Here is a 15,016-nt window from a genome sequence, read left to right on the forward strand (position 1 = left end):
GGATCAGTGTAAAGTTGTGTTTGTTCCAATGCAACATAATGTGCAACTTCATTTTGATGATGACTCAAAGGAGGTAGACTGTACAATGTATAGACAACTGATTGGAAACTTGAATTATATTACTAAAACCAAATCTGACATAGCATACTATGTTAGTGTGTTAAGCGAGTTTTTGGAAATATCTCTATAAAGCCATTAGAGAGCATTGAAAGATGTACTCAGGTAATTTAAAGGAACAATTGAATTTGGTATTAAGTATATTGATTCATTTGATGTCAAGCTGATAGGTTACCTAGATTCATATTGGGTTGGAAATCTACATGATAGGAGATCTACTACATGTTATGCTTTTAACATTGGATCTGGGATTGTTTCATCGAGTATCAAGAAAAAACCTACTGTATTTTTGTCATCCTATAAATCTTTGTGTGCATAAACTTGTGAAGTTGTTTAGTTGAAGACAGTTCTTGAAGATGCTCGAGAAGAACGAAAAAAGGCTACATTGATAAAATGTGACAACAGAGTTCGATCAAGTTGGAAAATAATCCAATGTATCATGCAAAAAAAAATCATGTTGATGCTTAGTTTCATATTATTAGAGAGAAGATACAATCTAAAGAAGTTTTTCTTGAATACTATAATACTTGTGAAAATGTTGTTGATATTTTCACTAAGCCCCTTGAGGAGATGAAATTTGAATCTGCATAAAAAATTTAATTTTTTTTGTAGATGTAATATTTAAATCATGTTTTTATGGTGAAAAGTAGATTTAACACTATCAAAAACTTCTAGCCCATGTAAAATGATGAAGTTTAACAAATTTTACTTAAATTTATAAAAATCCCTACAAAATATGACAGAAATTTCCATAACTCTCCAGCCAAAACACATAATCGTTAAACTGGGGCGTACTTTATTTGGATGAAGTAATAAACCCTAACGGTTTAAGTCTGGTTCTGGGACCTCCCATCTGGTTGCTTCTTCCGAACCAAACATCCACTTGAATGGACATTCATTGACGTCAACGAACCATAATCATCATTCAGTGAAATTGAAATTCTCTTTAACTTCATCTGTATTCTGTGCATATGCCCTCCCATCATTATTCTCTTTAACTTCATTCTGTACTTTATTTGAATGAAAATAAACCCTAACGGTTTAAGTCTGGTTAAGAGACCTCCCATGTGGTTGCTTCTTCCGAACCAAACATCCACTTGAATGGACATTCATTGACGTCAACGACTCATCATCATCGTCAACGACGGAGTGTTTTTCAGTGGATGCCCTCCCATCATCATAGAGCTGAATCGATCTCCTGCTCTCCATAAAGCGCTGAATCCGATTCAGCGACTCTTTCACAGTATGATCGGTCATATTGGCAAAGCAGAACCTAAACCACCCAGGCTCACTGCAGTGGCAAGAAGAACCGGGAGAAACATTCAAGCCAATCACTTTTAAGATTATCTTCCACAGTCTAATCTCTCCTTCTTGGTTACGGGATTGCAGAAGATGTCTGAGATCCACCCAGCAGAACAAACCCGCGTTGCTATTCAGGCAATTGATGCCAGCCACACGTAGTCCAGAGACGAACATTTCGTGTCTTTTCCGTAACCTCTTACTATTCTCTGCTAAATATTTTCTTACAAATTCCATGTCAGATAGCATTGAAGCAACCAGGTGTTGTGTCTGTGAAGAAACCAACGAAAAACTGGACATTCTGCGAGCAGCGGTAACGACTGTATCATTGTAAGAGTAAATGACTCCGACTCGGAAGCCCGGTAGTCCTAGGTCTTTCGACAGACTGTAAACAATATGAACACGCTCGCTCTGATAAATTTTATTGGTGGCCAAAATCTCTGCAATGCTTGTGAAATTCTTTGGAGATGAAAAGATTGATCCCGAATAGATCTCGTCGCAGACAAGATGAATGTTCTTCTCAGACACAAAACCAAGAAGCTTTCTTAGAGTGATAGCATCCATGGTTGTTCCTAATGGATTTGAAGGATTTGTTATTAAAAGACCCTTCACTTGTATATTTCGAGCCCTGGCTTTCTGATAGGCTGCTTCAAGTGCAGGTATAGTTATCTGAAAATCGTCATAGCTGCTGCAGTGTACGGGTATGAGCTCCACCCCTGTGCGCCATCTCAGATCTCTATCAAAACTGCAGTCACAAAAGAGTCATACTCATTTAGTTGCAGTTTCATTTTCGTAGCTAGTATATTGTTGAATATACTTTTAATGTTATAGTGACAGTTATTAAAATTGATTCTGTCTTTCTTAAAATAAGTTTAACAATTACCTATTCACCACATTATTAATAAAATAAAAATAAATTTACCCCGGGTAGTATGGCGTTGGTACTAGAAAGGCTTCTCCAGGATCAGCCAGACAGAATGTCAGCACCTCGTGGGCTGCAGTTGCTCCTGCAGTGAGAACAATTCTATCTCTTTCAAACTTCGCTTTTCTTCCTCCAACTTCTTCCATAAACATGGCAATTGCCTGCGTCAACCATTCAACATTTTCAGTAATATTTAATCCCATCCAAAGACACTTAAATAAAGTAAAAGTACATCTTTTGGTATAGAATATTCAAGTTGTTAGAGAACACGTCAAGTTTGTAAGTTACAGTTTTCAACCTTTCTGCAATCAGGGAGGCCATGGTAATCTTGATAAAGAGCGATTTCCTTAAACCTTGACAAGCCCTCCTCGGCACAAATCGATGCCTTTGGATGCGCAAGTAGCCAGCTTTCCAGCAAGTCGAATGACAGCTTCAAGTAATATCATCCAATTCGAAGCACATTTAATTGTTTTCCAGCACAAATGTATGTGAAAAATGATAGAATATGAATAAATATAGATATCAGTTTTTCTGCTTAATTATATAGTTAGGATTTATTCTATATTTCGAACCAATTAATATGATTTATTTGCAGGACCCTAAAATGAATCATATTAATTAATTTTAAAAATCTATTAAATATTAACTATGTAATTAATCCGAAAAACTGATATCTACATTATAAATTACAAAATATAATGACAAAAATCTTCAATATTTATATTAGGTTGTCTACCTGATTCTCTGCCAAACCCATTTGGATGATTCCAGAAGGGTTGTTTATCGGATGGTAGGGATTAGCATCATACTCCTTCCAGCCGCCAAAATATGGAGAGTCTTCCCCATGGGCTTTAGACGTTGCCAACGATGAAAGGCGCACTACTTTTGCAGGCTGCATTGTTGGGCCGTTCATCGATATCGCCATATTGGAATGCTACGATTGAAGTAATGATACACACGCAGAAGTTGAAGCAATCGACGTGCTTGTGTATATGGAGACCTTAGCTTTATATAACTTCTCCAACCTACACCAATATCTTCACTACATGGCACGAAACGACGATGACATACGAACTTCTGAAAATACTATTGTAATTAAATGTTCGAATCCAATGATATAGTTTATTTTTTCAATTATTTTTCTACTCTATTTTCCATTATGTACGGAGCACATCATTCTGCAACTTGGCATTGTTTTCCTGTCAGATTTGAAAATAATTTTCATATGTATTGTTGAACTCATGCAGATTTTAAGAATATTTTCCAAATTTAATATCTAGGAAAAGTTAAATGGTTGACTTTCCTAACATTCAAGAAGGTCAAATAGTTGACTTTCGTAACATAAATCAAATAGTTGACTTTCCTGATATTTAGATTTTGAGATATTTTTGAAAATTTGTAATTTACATAAAATTACCTTTAAGTATGGGCCATTAATAGGACACACTAGGATCTATGGCCAAAGAACAATAGGAATTCTTTATGCCAAACATCATTGATTTCTTTTATAACACTATCCAAGTTGGAATTTTAAATTTGTTTAGCTTGTGAAATCAAAATTTGATAATGGTTATTTGTTTTTCAGATCTATTTAAGTTTTATAAATATATATAAATATCAAATAACTTTCTTTTATTATATAGAAATTCTAAATTACAATTTTTTATATTTTTTGTTTGCTTGTTATTATATGCATGTTCATATAATAACATTGGTACATAACCTAACATAATTGTGATTAAGTAAAAGAGATCCAGGTTACTTGGAATTCACCGCTATTTTAATCTTTAAAAAATTCTAATTTCCAACCTTACAATTACATTAAAAACGTACACTAAAAAACAAACTTAAAAAACTGCACAAAAGAAACCTCTAAATTCCAACCTTACAATAACATTAAAAACCTACACTAAAAAAACACACATGATTTTTTTTAATATATAGTTAATGAGAAATTTAAATACACAAACAAAAGAAGAAATCACTGTAACAGAAGCCGGTTTTCCATTAAAAAAAGCTTAACATTTTTCTCGAAAACAATATAAAATTATCCAAAATTAAGGACTTTTCCTTTTTGACTTCTAACCTTTAAACAATTATAAAGTGATATCTTCCTCCATCCAAGCTACAGTATGAATTTAGGTCAGCAAGCAGTGAAGCAGCTGGTGCGAAAGCATGAATCGACCACACCAGGATCGTTGGCGGAAGAACAGTAGGAATTCTTCATGCCAAACAGCATTGACTTCTTTTATAAAAGATATTTTCTCTCTCCAGAGTTGGAATTTTAAATTTGTTTTCTTTGTGAAGTCAAAATTTGATGATTATTTGTTTTTGGTTTCATCTTAAAAACTTTACACAGATATATGTGTCAAGTGATTTTCTATAAATATAAATGTATGAGTGTCTAATTATTTCCGCTTCAGGTAGCAGCATCCCATATAATAACTTAATATAACTGTGGTTAAGTAAAAGGCTTTCGAGGTCCACTGTTTTGAACAGCTTCTAAATCTTGAGCACCAATAATATTAAGTAAGTAATTTTATGAGGTTAAGGTTTAAGTTATCTTGAGTATATTGAGTATATTGTCCTGTTATGATATGTAATTTAAGGAGTAGATTCTTTATTAACTGGAGTTTTGGTTGTTGCAAAATTTATAAGAAATTAGTATATTTGTTTACAGATTGTTTATTGTATTTTTAGTATTATAGTGACAATTACAATAATTGATGCTAAATCTTCCTTAAATTAAGTTTTTTTTAAAACAAATTGTATTAAACAATTCATTAATACTGTTTGATGTATTTTTAGTATTATAATGACAATTATAAAAATTGATTCTAAATCTTCCTTAAATTAAATCTTCCTTAAAAATAATAATATATGTTTACAGATTATAGTGACAATTACAAGAATTGAATCCTTAAATTAAGTCTTCCTTTAAAAAAATAACATTAACGACTCCACTGAAAACTAAAAAAATAAATGGCACATGAGAAATTAATTAAATATAAAAAAACCTCGCAAAAAACTTCCATACTTGCGGCCCACGATAACATTAAGAATCCACTGAAAATTATAAAAAAACTTCGCAAAAAATTTCCATAGTTGAGGCCCACGATAACATTAAGAATCCACTGAAAATGAAACATGAGAAACTAATTAAATATAAAGGATCTCCACTGGAAATGGAACATGATAACATTAAGAATTCACTGATTAGATATCAAGGATCTCCACTGAAAATAAAACATACGAAACTAATTAAATATAGTTGCTATTAGAATCTATTAGCTTAGGGATTTATTTCTATCATGCGGCAAAACCCATGAGAGGTCAACCAGGTCGGTGAAAGCGGGGTGATGCTACAGCCCCCACTAGGGTTCGATTTCTCAAAAGTGGCCAGTGCGCCCATGCAAGGGGTTTGTTGAAAAGTCTTCTAGCTGTCATGGCCATTAAGTGGCTGGATGGTCACGTGCCCCACAAAAAGTAAAACGTTGCCCCACCTCTTCCGTTGGTGTTGGATACTTGACACTTCAATGCACTGAGGAAGCATCTTCAATCCCAAGAAAGCATCTTCAATTCCAACATGCAGCAAAAAACATACGGATTTCTATTGTTTGATATGGAATTTTTATTTTTATTGGATGAAAAAATACTAGGTAACAGTTACAATTTTAGCTGTTACTAGTGAACTAGGGCAGCATTCAACATCTTTTCTTATTTGTTAGAAATTTTAAGGTAACTGGTCAAACCTGCGTTTCTTTGGGAACAGAAAGTTGCTGGATCATATAATTATTTAAAAGATTAAACTTAGAAAGCAGTTATTATGAAGGCCGAACTAGCTGGCTTTGATGAAAGTTATTTGCTATTTTGTGCTATAGGGTTTGAGTTTCTTTTCGTTTCTCTTAACTTGTTTTCTTCTCAAATCTCAACTAAATCTTCCAAGTATACAACTAACATGTGGTATGCACTTTCTTGGAAGACTAGCTTACAATCATATGCATGAATTTTTTGAAGCTATAATTAGGCCGATAGGCCTTCCTATGCATCAACAATCATCAACACTTTTACCTTGCTCCATTCGATCACGTGAGACACTTTCAACCGTTGATTTGAAGTCCTGCGCATCACATCTCGCAAGCTTGCACTGCACTTTGACTGCTTTTTCCAAATATCGGTTGAGTTGCCTTCTTTTCACCTCCGAGTTCTGATGTGCATTGAACCTGGTCACTATCATCTCCTTAACTGGTCATCGTCTTTATTTTCTTCGCCACTCTCATATATGATGAACAATCCTCTGATTCAGACTGGAAAAAATTTGGGGGTGCTCTTCTGAATGCCCTTATATTTGTAGTTGTTGTCATAGTGGTCACATTCCTGTTGGTATTCCTTTTCTATTACAGATGCATGAAGTTTCTTCGTTTTTACATAGGTTTTGCAGCATTCATTGTGTTGGGTTATATGGGTGGGGGCGTGGCCATGCTTCTGGTGCAAGCTCTCTCTATACCTATTGACTGCTTTACTTTTGGTGTTGTGCTATTTAATTTCGCTGTTGTGGGGGTGTTTTTTATTTTCTTGTGCAAAGTTCCCATAATTTTCACCCAGGGTTACTTGGTACTCATAGGCATGCTTGTTGCATTATGGTTTACTATGCTCCCTGAATGGACTTCATGGGTGCTGCTTGTTGCAATGGCAGTATATGATGTTATTGCCATTCTCATCCCGTGTGGCCCTCTCAAAATTTTGGTAGAGCTCGCTATTTCAAGAGATGAGGAAATCCCTGCTTTGATTTACGAGGCTCGCCCTGTCATGAGAAAACCCCACATCGTAGTCCCCGAGTGTGAAAATGGAAATGCACTTCTTCCTCGCAGTCACCCTCTAGCTACTGAAAGTGAAGATGAAGAAGAAGAAGCTTTGATAAACCCCTCCCTTCCTCCATTTGTGCAAAGATTAGAAAAAGCCCTCTCACAACAATAGATGCGAAACATTTGGAAGAAACCAGCAAGTTCAGGTTCGAGATCTGCGTTATTGAAATCCTTGAATTCAGGATGCGATGAGAGCACTGCCTCTGCTTCTACATCGCTACCTCATGAGGATTCTATTTAGGGTTTCAAAATAGTTGTCGAAGAGGAGGAGACAGAGGAGAGTCGTGTTCACGAAGACACAAAGACACCAGCAGAAGAGGAATCAGTTCCCCTTGTAAATCACCAAGTGAGGACTTCTTCTTCCACATATGTGAATCAACAAGTGGGTTCTTTGCCATTTCCTTCTACACTACAAGGATTATTGACCCAAACTGATAGTGATAGTGAGGGGAGGCCGCACCCAAATGGGATTGAAGGTTCTACACACATAGATAGATACCAACAGGATGGGATTGGGCTTTCTGCATCTGGTGCAATTAAACTGGGATTGGATGACTTCATATTCTACAGCGTATTGGTTGGAAGTGCAGGTATGTATGATTACATGACAGTTTATGCATGCTACCTTGCCATAATAGTAGGCCTCGATGTAACATTGATTCTGTTGGCCTTATGTCGGAAGGCTTTGCCTGCTCTCCCTGTTTCAATTTCTTTGGGTGTAATTTTTTACTTCTTAACTCGTCTTGTAATGGAAGATTTCGTGGTTCAGATCATGACTCACCTTTTGCTTTTTTGATATTAGAGCAGAATAACTCCAATCCCCAAAGTTGCACTTAGCTTGAATAGCCTTAAATAGACTGCTGGATATCGTGAGGCCACAAATCAAATCAGCTCTCACAAGGGAAGCCAAATTTTCTTTGTTGTAAACTTATAAATTCAGCACAAATAGCATTGATTCTGTTGTATTCTATTCTTATCATTTCCTTCGGCAAAGAAATATACTCTGTAATTTGATTTTGTATTTGAAATTTAATGCAAGAGGAAATCTATGGAAATTTGAAAATAGTATTAGGATTATTTTATCAAATGAAAAAGAGCGTTTAGAAGGGTAATTGCACAATGATCCAGTCCAAGAAAACAAGGTTTTCCACAAACCAATTAACTCTTCTAGAAAAATTCAACAATTCCAATTTAATAATCCTATCGGCCTCTCTTTGTACCTTTTGGGACAATTGCTAGTATATTTCAACTATAACTAAACGTCTATGTCACTAAGATCAATTACTCGACTTCAAGGAACAATAAAGATAGCATTTAGTTGCAGGGAAGATTGAGCTGTCAGAATTTCAATAGCATTTTAAAAACCATTGTTGGTGTCATTCTACTTCCGCAGTCCCATTTGAACACATGATATCTTATGGATCGCTTGTAGCCGTGCCATTATGTTCCTTTGAAAGGATCTGAACTACATTACTATGACCTTTTAATTAATATATTCACTATTTTCATCCACACTTGCATCGGTAATGGTTTACTAAATGTTGGACCTACAACCTAGTGGATTTCTTTTTCAGAAGTAGTGTGGTCTTGGTGTTGAAGGGTATTGTCTTGCTTTCTATTATTTCGCCTTTTATGGGTTTTGTTTTATTTTTTGAACCTTTGAAATAATCTTCCTAAGAGATGGGCTCCCTTTTCATTATTTTTAATGTTTTCTTTTTTTTAAAGTTTCTTTCCTCAGACTTAGGTCTATTGGTTTAGTTATTACGTTTTTTTTTTTCAAAAGTTCCTATTAATTTGTTAAAACATTATTGTATGTTTTTGCAAAATTTAGCGTTCTTTTGGCTTTAATCTAACTGGATTTGTTGGTCAAAAAAACAACACAAAAGCTTATTACAGAAAGTCAAGAATTTCTTAGAAGGGAGAACCGAAAATACCAATATGCCCAAAAGATCCCTAAGATAAAAACACAACCTAAAAACATCAATGAACAATAGGATTATCCGGGTCATTAACTGGAGGATCTCGAATCCTAAGTAACCCATGAACATGAAATTCTACATGTGCCATATGCCCCTCTAGTTGTTACATACACTTAGCTAGTTTCCTTTGCCCTCGTTGGAGTGACGCTAGGCAATCCTGCATATTCCATTGATTGTGCTGCAAATCGTTCATGAAATGTTTAATTTCATTATGGTCGTCATGCCTATTTTGACTTAGCTACGAGGTAGATGATCTTCTTTATATAGGAAATATGATGTTAGAATATTTCAAAGCAACAATGCAAACAGAGTTTGACATGACAAATCTAGGAGTCATGAAATACTTCTTAGGCATTGAAATTCACCAATTTGACAAAAGTTGTTTTTGTAGAAGAAATCATGAGCCAAAATTGTATACCAAAATGCATGAAGGTAAAATTCTTATTGTATGTCTTTATGTAGATGATCTTCTTTATAGAGGAAATATGATGTTAGAAGATTTCAAAGCAGCAATGCAAACAAAGTTTGATATGATAGATCTAAGAGTGATGAAATACTTTTTAGGCATTGAAATTCACCAATCGGCTAATTGCATTTTTGTCGGTCAACAAAAATATGCCACTGATATCATCTAAAAATTCAAAATGACCAATTTCAAACCTGCAGATACACCAATTGATCAAGGCACAAAACTAAGCAAAGAATATGTAGCACCAAAAGTTGATTCCACACTATATAAAAGTCGAATCGGTAGCTTGTTATATCTCACTTCAACTAGACCTAATATTATGTTTGCAGCATGTTTTGTCTCCACGTTTATGCAGTCACCTAAAATTTCTCATTTGAAAGTTGAAAAAAGTATCTTAAGATATATTGCAAGGACAATAGACTATGGTTTGTTCTATACATATTCTGAAAATTGTTCACTTTCAGGTTATACAGACAACGATTATGAAAGGAGTTTAGATGAACGCAAAAGCACCTGAGAGTATGTTTTTCATCTTGGAACCAATCTGATTTCATGGGCATCCAAGAAATAGCCAATCGTTTCAATATCTTCTACAAAGGTAGAATATGTAACAACAAATTCAACGGCTTGTCAAGATGTGTGGTTGAAAATATTATTGAAATATATTTCAAATATTCAGAAGGAGCCAACTCCAATCTACTGTTATAACAATTCAGTAATTCCTTTATAAAAAAATCATGTTTTCCACAAAAATACTAAGCACATTGACACTAATCTTCATTTCATCTGTGAGATTGTCAATGATGGGGACATAGTACTTTCTTTCTGTGGTTCCAAAGACCAACTAGGAGATATTTTCACAAAGCCATTGGGCAAGAATGTATTTAAATTTCAAAGAGAACAATTAGGCATTGTAAGTGTCTTTACATGTAACAGTTGAGATTAGGAGGGGATGTTGAGATATCGATCTCACTTTCAGTTAGTTGTCAGTGAGGTGTCATCACATTTGATTCTATTGTCCGATAGGTGTCATAGACAATTTAGTTTTTCTTGAGTTCTACTCCATAGGTGTCGAGCTTTACTTTAGTTATTTACTATTGATGTTTACAATGTAATCTATTTAGTCATTTTGAATCTTGAGAAGACCAACCTCTGCTCCTCTTTTCGGCTTCATTCTTTGTCAGCCTCTCCTCTATCAAACTTTCCAACTCCCTTAAGAAACTGAGTTGTTCCTCACCCAACACACACACTATGGTTGAAAATCACACCAACAAGAAGGCCCTCGCAATTGAAATGTGTTACCTATTATTTTCAAAATAAAAGTCATCCAATACCTTAAAATTTCACCATTAACTCTTTATATATATATATCTATATATATATATATATATATATATATATATATATATATATATATATATATATATATATATATATATCTTTTATTCCCAAGAATTAAAGAAACCTCAAGACTAAGACCAAAACACTACAAGTAATGGTCTTAGATTAATGATAGAGGGAGACTTGCCAAGAGTGATGGATGAATTTCCTTGAGTGAGTGCATAGTAATAAATCCCAAATCTTGTAGGGACCAAACCAACACGCTTAACTGTCTTATTATTAATATAATAACAAAAAACTAACCAAGAGTAAGAAGAATGAAGCTTACCTGAAATATGAGAGAGGGGCTTCCTCAACCTCAACACACTGACAGAGAAGAGGTTCAAATGAGAGTTTTAACTCCTCCAATACCACACATGTGAAAGACTTGTGTCCATGGCAGCTTCAATGAAAAGGTTGCCCTCTCTCATGCACTCTACTTGGAGTTTCTTTACCCTCCCTACAAGTGGGTAATAGTAAGTCAATGTTTCTGACAGTGCATCCTGAATAATTTTGACAGGATTTTGTGCTTTATGAGAACCATTATTGTAAACAAGTGATGCAACAAATCTCATTCTCGTGAGACGATTGTCGTCCACATTGGAAAGATAGAGGATGGCTTTGGGAGAAGGTCGACAAGGTGGTACTATGAGAGGTACTATTACTTTATATTCAATTATATTTAATATTGTTTATATGAAAGTTCTTGTTGTAATGTTAAAATTTCACATCCACTTTTGAATGGATTATTTTATTATACATGTCGTAGGCATGGTATAACGCATTCAATTTTTCTCCTTTCACTGCATATTAGTTTGTCTTTGACCAATTTTTTGTCATTTATCTATAGTTTAACATTAGGAAATCAATTTTATTATTTTTTGTTATTATTTAAATTTATTTATTTGTAAATTGATTGGTTGAGGTCTTATTATGAGCTTTCTAGTAACTTCTTAATTTAATAGTTGCTAAAAGAAATCAGTTTTATTTCCCTTTTATTTAATTTTATGATTTTTTATTTATTTAATTTTTTGATTTTTTAGAAGTAAAAGGAAATAAGAAAGCCTATGTTTTTTTTTTATGATTTTTTAAAAAATTTTTTGTGAAAAAACCCTATAAAAAATCAATATTAATCTTGATTTTATAAATGATTTGTGATCTAATAAATTTTATTAGAAAATTGTTAACTTTTAATTTTATATTAAAACAATACACAAAATCCATATCAATATAAAAAAATAATCCATGGAAAGTTGAATGTGAAATTTTAATATTATTTTCATATAAATGAAATGAAATATAATTTTTTTCTTCTAATTATCACTATTTCTTTTCTTTTTGGGTTACTATTCTTTTTGATTTTATAATAGAAATATTAAGCTAAGTGGAAGTGGAAGATGACTCCAATTGGTCTGAAAATTATGGATTTAGCTCCCTTGGATAAGATCATTGCCAACATTTGGATAGGTTACTATATTTTTAATGAATTACCTAAAAACATATGTAACCTCCAAATCACCATTCTTATTCACATCTAAGTATTTTATCTGTAAATCCAATATAAATTGCCCAAGTTGTTAAGAGATTGGGATTTGTCGTTGTATCAAAGTTGAATTCGGGATTCACTGATATTTTATGAATGATATCCGGCACTAGGTGTCCAAAAGAACTGGCTTCAAATTCTGAATTGGGCTTCCTCATCCATTAGTCTGCGCCTATATCTGGAGTCAAGTATTACAACATTTGCTATTCTTAGAATTTAATTATTTTCAACTGGTATCTATAGGCTATACTTTGACATAATTTAGGAACTGCAAAGATGAATATGAGATATATAAAATGTGCAATTATTCTTGTACTAATTGTTGCACTACAAATAGATGCAAATACTCTCTTTTCTGGGGAAAAGAAGAGTTGTCACTTATTGATTTGTCCATTCTATTGAAAGCTCTCAAGTTTGGATGGGCACTTTTAACACTGCCAAGATGCCTTCTCTATAGGATATATTTTGACGTAATTTAGGAACTGCAAAAATGAATATGAGATATGTAAAATGTGTTATTATTCTTGTACTAATTGTTGCACTACAAATATATGCAAATACTCTCTTTTCTAGGGAAATCTTGGGAAAAGAAGAGTTGTCACTTATTGATTCGTCCATTCTAGTGAAAGCTCTCGAGTTTGGCTGGGCACTTTTAACGCCGCCAAATATGCCCTTCTCTCTCGCATAATGTTAAGTGTGAAGCCAAATTCATGAATCACATGCAGGATTCTAGATTCCTCTAAACTGCCATTAGTTTCTAGATCTCCAGGATTCTAGATCTTTCTACACTGCCATTAGTTTCTAGGTCATTCTAGATCTCCATCTGAATCACATATAGGATTCTAGATCCTTCTTCTACCTCTATAAATTTGTAATTTCTCTGGCCAAGGATTACAAGCAAAGGCCCAAGCCTGTTATGTAATGCTAAGTGATTTCTATTCTCCAATGATTGTTTTATCTATTCCACTATTTTTGATTGAGTAATATTGTTGTTTCCTCATTTGTTTGTCTCTGAAATTATTCTTTGCTATTGTTGTCTAAATCTCAAAGTATAAATCTGTTGTGTGTTATGTATGCTCTGAACTAACAACTAGTATCAGAGCTAAGGTCGAATATCCACTGTGCAAGCCGCTTTGTTCCATCACCTTACTCTGGCAGCATTCATTAAAACGTTGGTTGTTACCTCTAGAGCTGTTGAAGGATCTGTCAAGGAAATAAAAAATCCCAGCAAAAGAAGAGAGTCTAGGAAAGCGATCTATCCAGGAAATAACTGAGGAACTAGTTGAGGAATGTTAAGACAGTTGTTCCAAGAAATAAAAAGGCTGTGGGCATATGGTGAAACATGCCATGAAGCCTAAAACATGGAGTTCGTAATTTTTTTCATCAAGCTTGCACGTATACAAATCAACATATGTATGTGTGAAATGTGAAAAGGTTAAAACAGTATATATGTTTTTATATTTACATAATTATATGTTGGAATTTTGAAAAGTATATTTTAAAAAGGAGCAGGAATTTTGAAAAGGGTATTTTAAAAGGAGGAAGGTAATTATTACTAAATTTTAAAGAGTAATAATCAAAGTTTTATTTTTAAGTGGAGTTTTTTTTTTGGGCATTAATATATTGAAAATGGAGATAGCAGCTACAGACATGGAGAAGTTGAGCGGGGCTAATTTTTCCCTATGGAAATCACAGATGGAGGATATACTGATTTTCAAGGATCATTATTTGCTGATTGAGGGCACAACAAAGAAACCCTCATCGATGACAAATGAAGAGTGGAATAAGCTAGATAGAAAGGCAATTGCAACAATCTGCCAATATTTAGAAAAGAATGTTTATTTCAATGTGTCCGGATAAAAGACGGAAGAAGGATTATGGAAGAAGCTCCATGATCTATATGAGAAGAACACGACATCAAACAAAGTGTTCTTGATGAAGAAGCTTTATAATCTCAAGATGAAAGAGGGTGCTTCTGTTGCTAAGTACTTGAAATTAATTTAATACTATTACTAATCAACTTTCCTCTGTTAAAATAATTTTAGATGATGAAATTAGAGCCATTTTGCTAATGTGTTCTATGCCAGACAGTTGGGAAAATTTAATTGTAGCTATGAGCACTTCAGCAACTACAGGGACCCTGAAGTTTGATGATGTCAGCAACAGTTTAATGAATGAGAAGCTGCGACGCAATTCATTTACGGAAAACCAGGGAGGAGAGGGTCTAGATCTAGCTGATCATGGTAGGAGAATGGATCGAGGCTGGCAAGGGTGATCAAGATCGAGAAGCTGATCAAAATCAAGGAGAGGCAGGATCATCTACTTTCATTGTGGCAAACCTGAGCACATGAAGAAATAATGTTGATTCTGGAAGAAAGGACAAAAGGATTAGAGACCGTCCATTACAAATCACAAGTCATCCAGCACAAATGAAGGTGAGAC

General features: G+C 34.1%; 2 pseudogenes; one reads left to right on the forward strand and one right to left on the reverse strand.

Annotated features, from left to right (window-relative positions):
• Window positions 1-936: 936 nt before the first annotated feature.
• LOC149243668 (1-aminocyclopropane-1-carboxylate synthase-like) lies at window positions 937-3,227 on the reverse strand (annotated as a pseudogene).
• A 3,800-nt stretch (window positions 3,228-7,027) lies between these two features.
• LOC149243669 (presenilin-like protein At2g29900) lies at window positions 7,028-7,999 on the forward strand (annotated as a pseudogene).
• The last annotated feature ends 7,017 nt before the right edge of the window (window positions 8,000-15,016 follow it).

This window comes from Pinus tabuliformis, chromosome 8 (genome assembly GCF_031772625.1).
Source record: "Pinus tabuliformis cultivar Carrire ecotype Pingquan chromosome 8, CPIR1, whole genome shotgun sequence".
In the NCBI taxonomy this organism is placed as follows: domain Eukaryota; kingdom Viridiplantae; phylum Streptophyta; class Pinopsida; order Pinales; family Pinaceae; genus Pinus; species Pinus tabuliformis.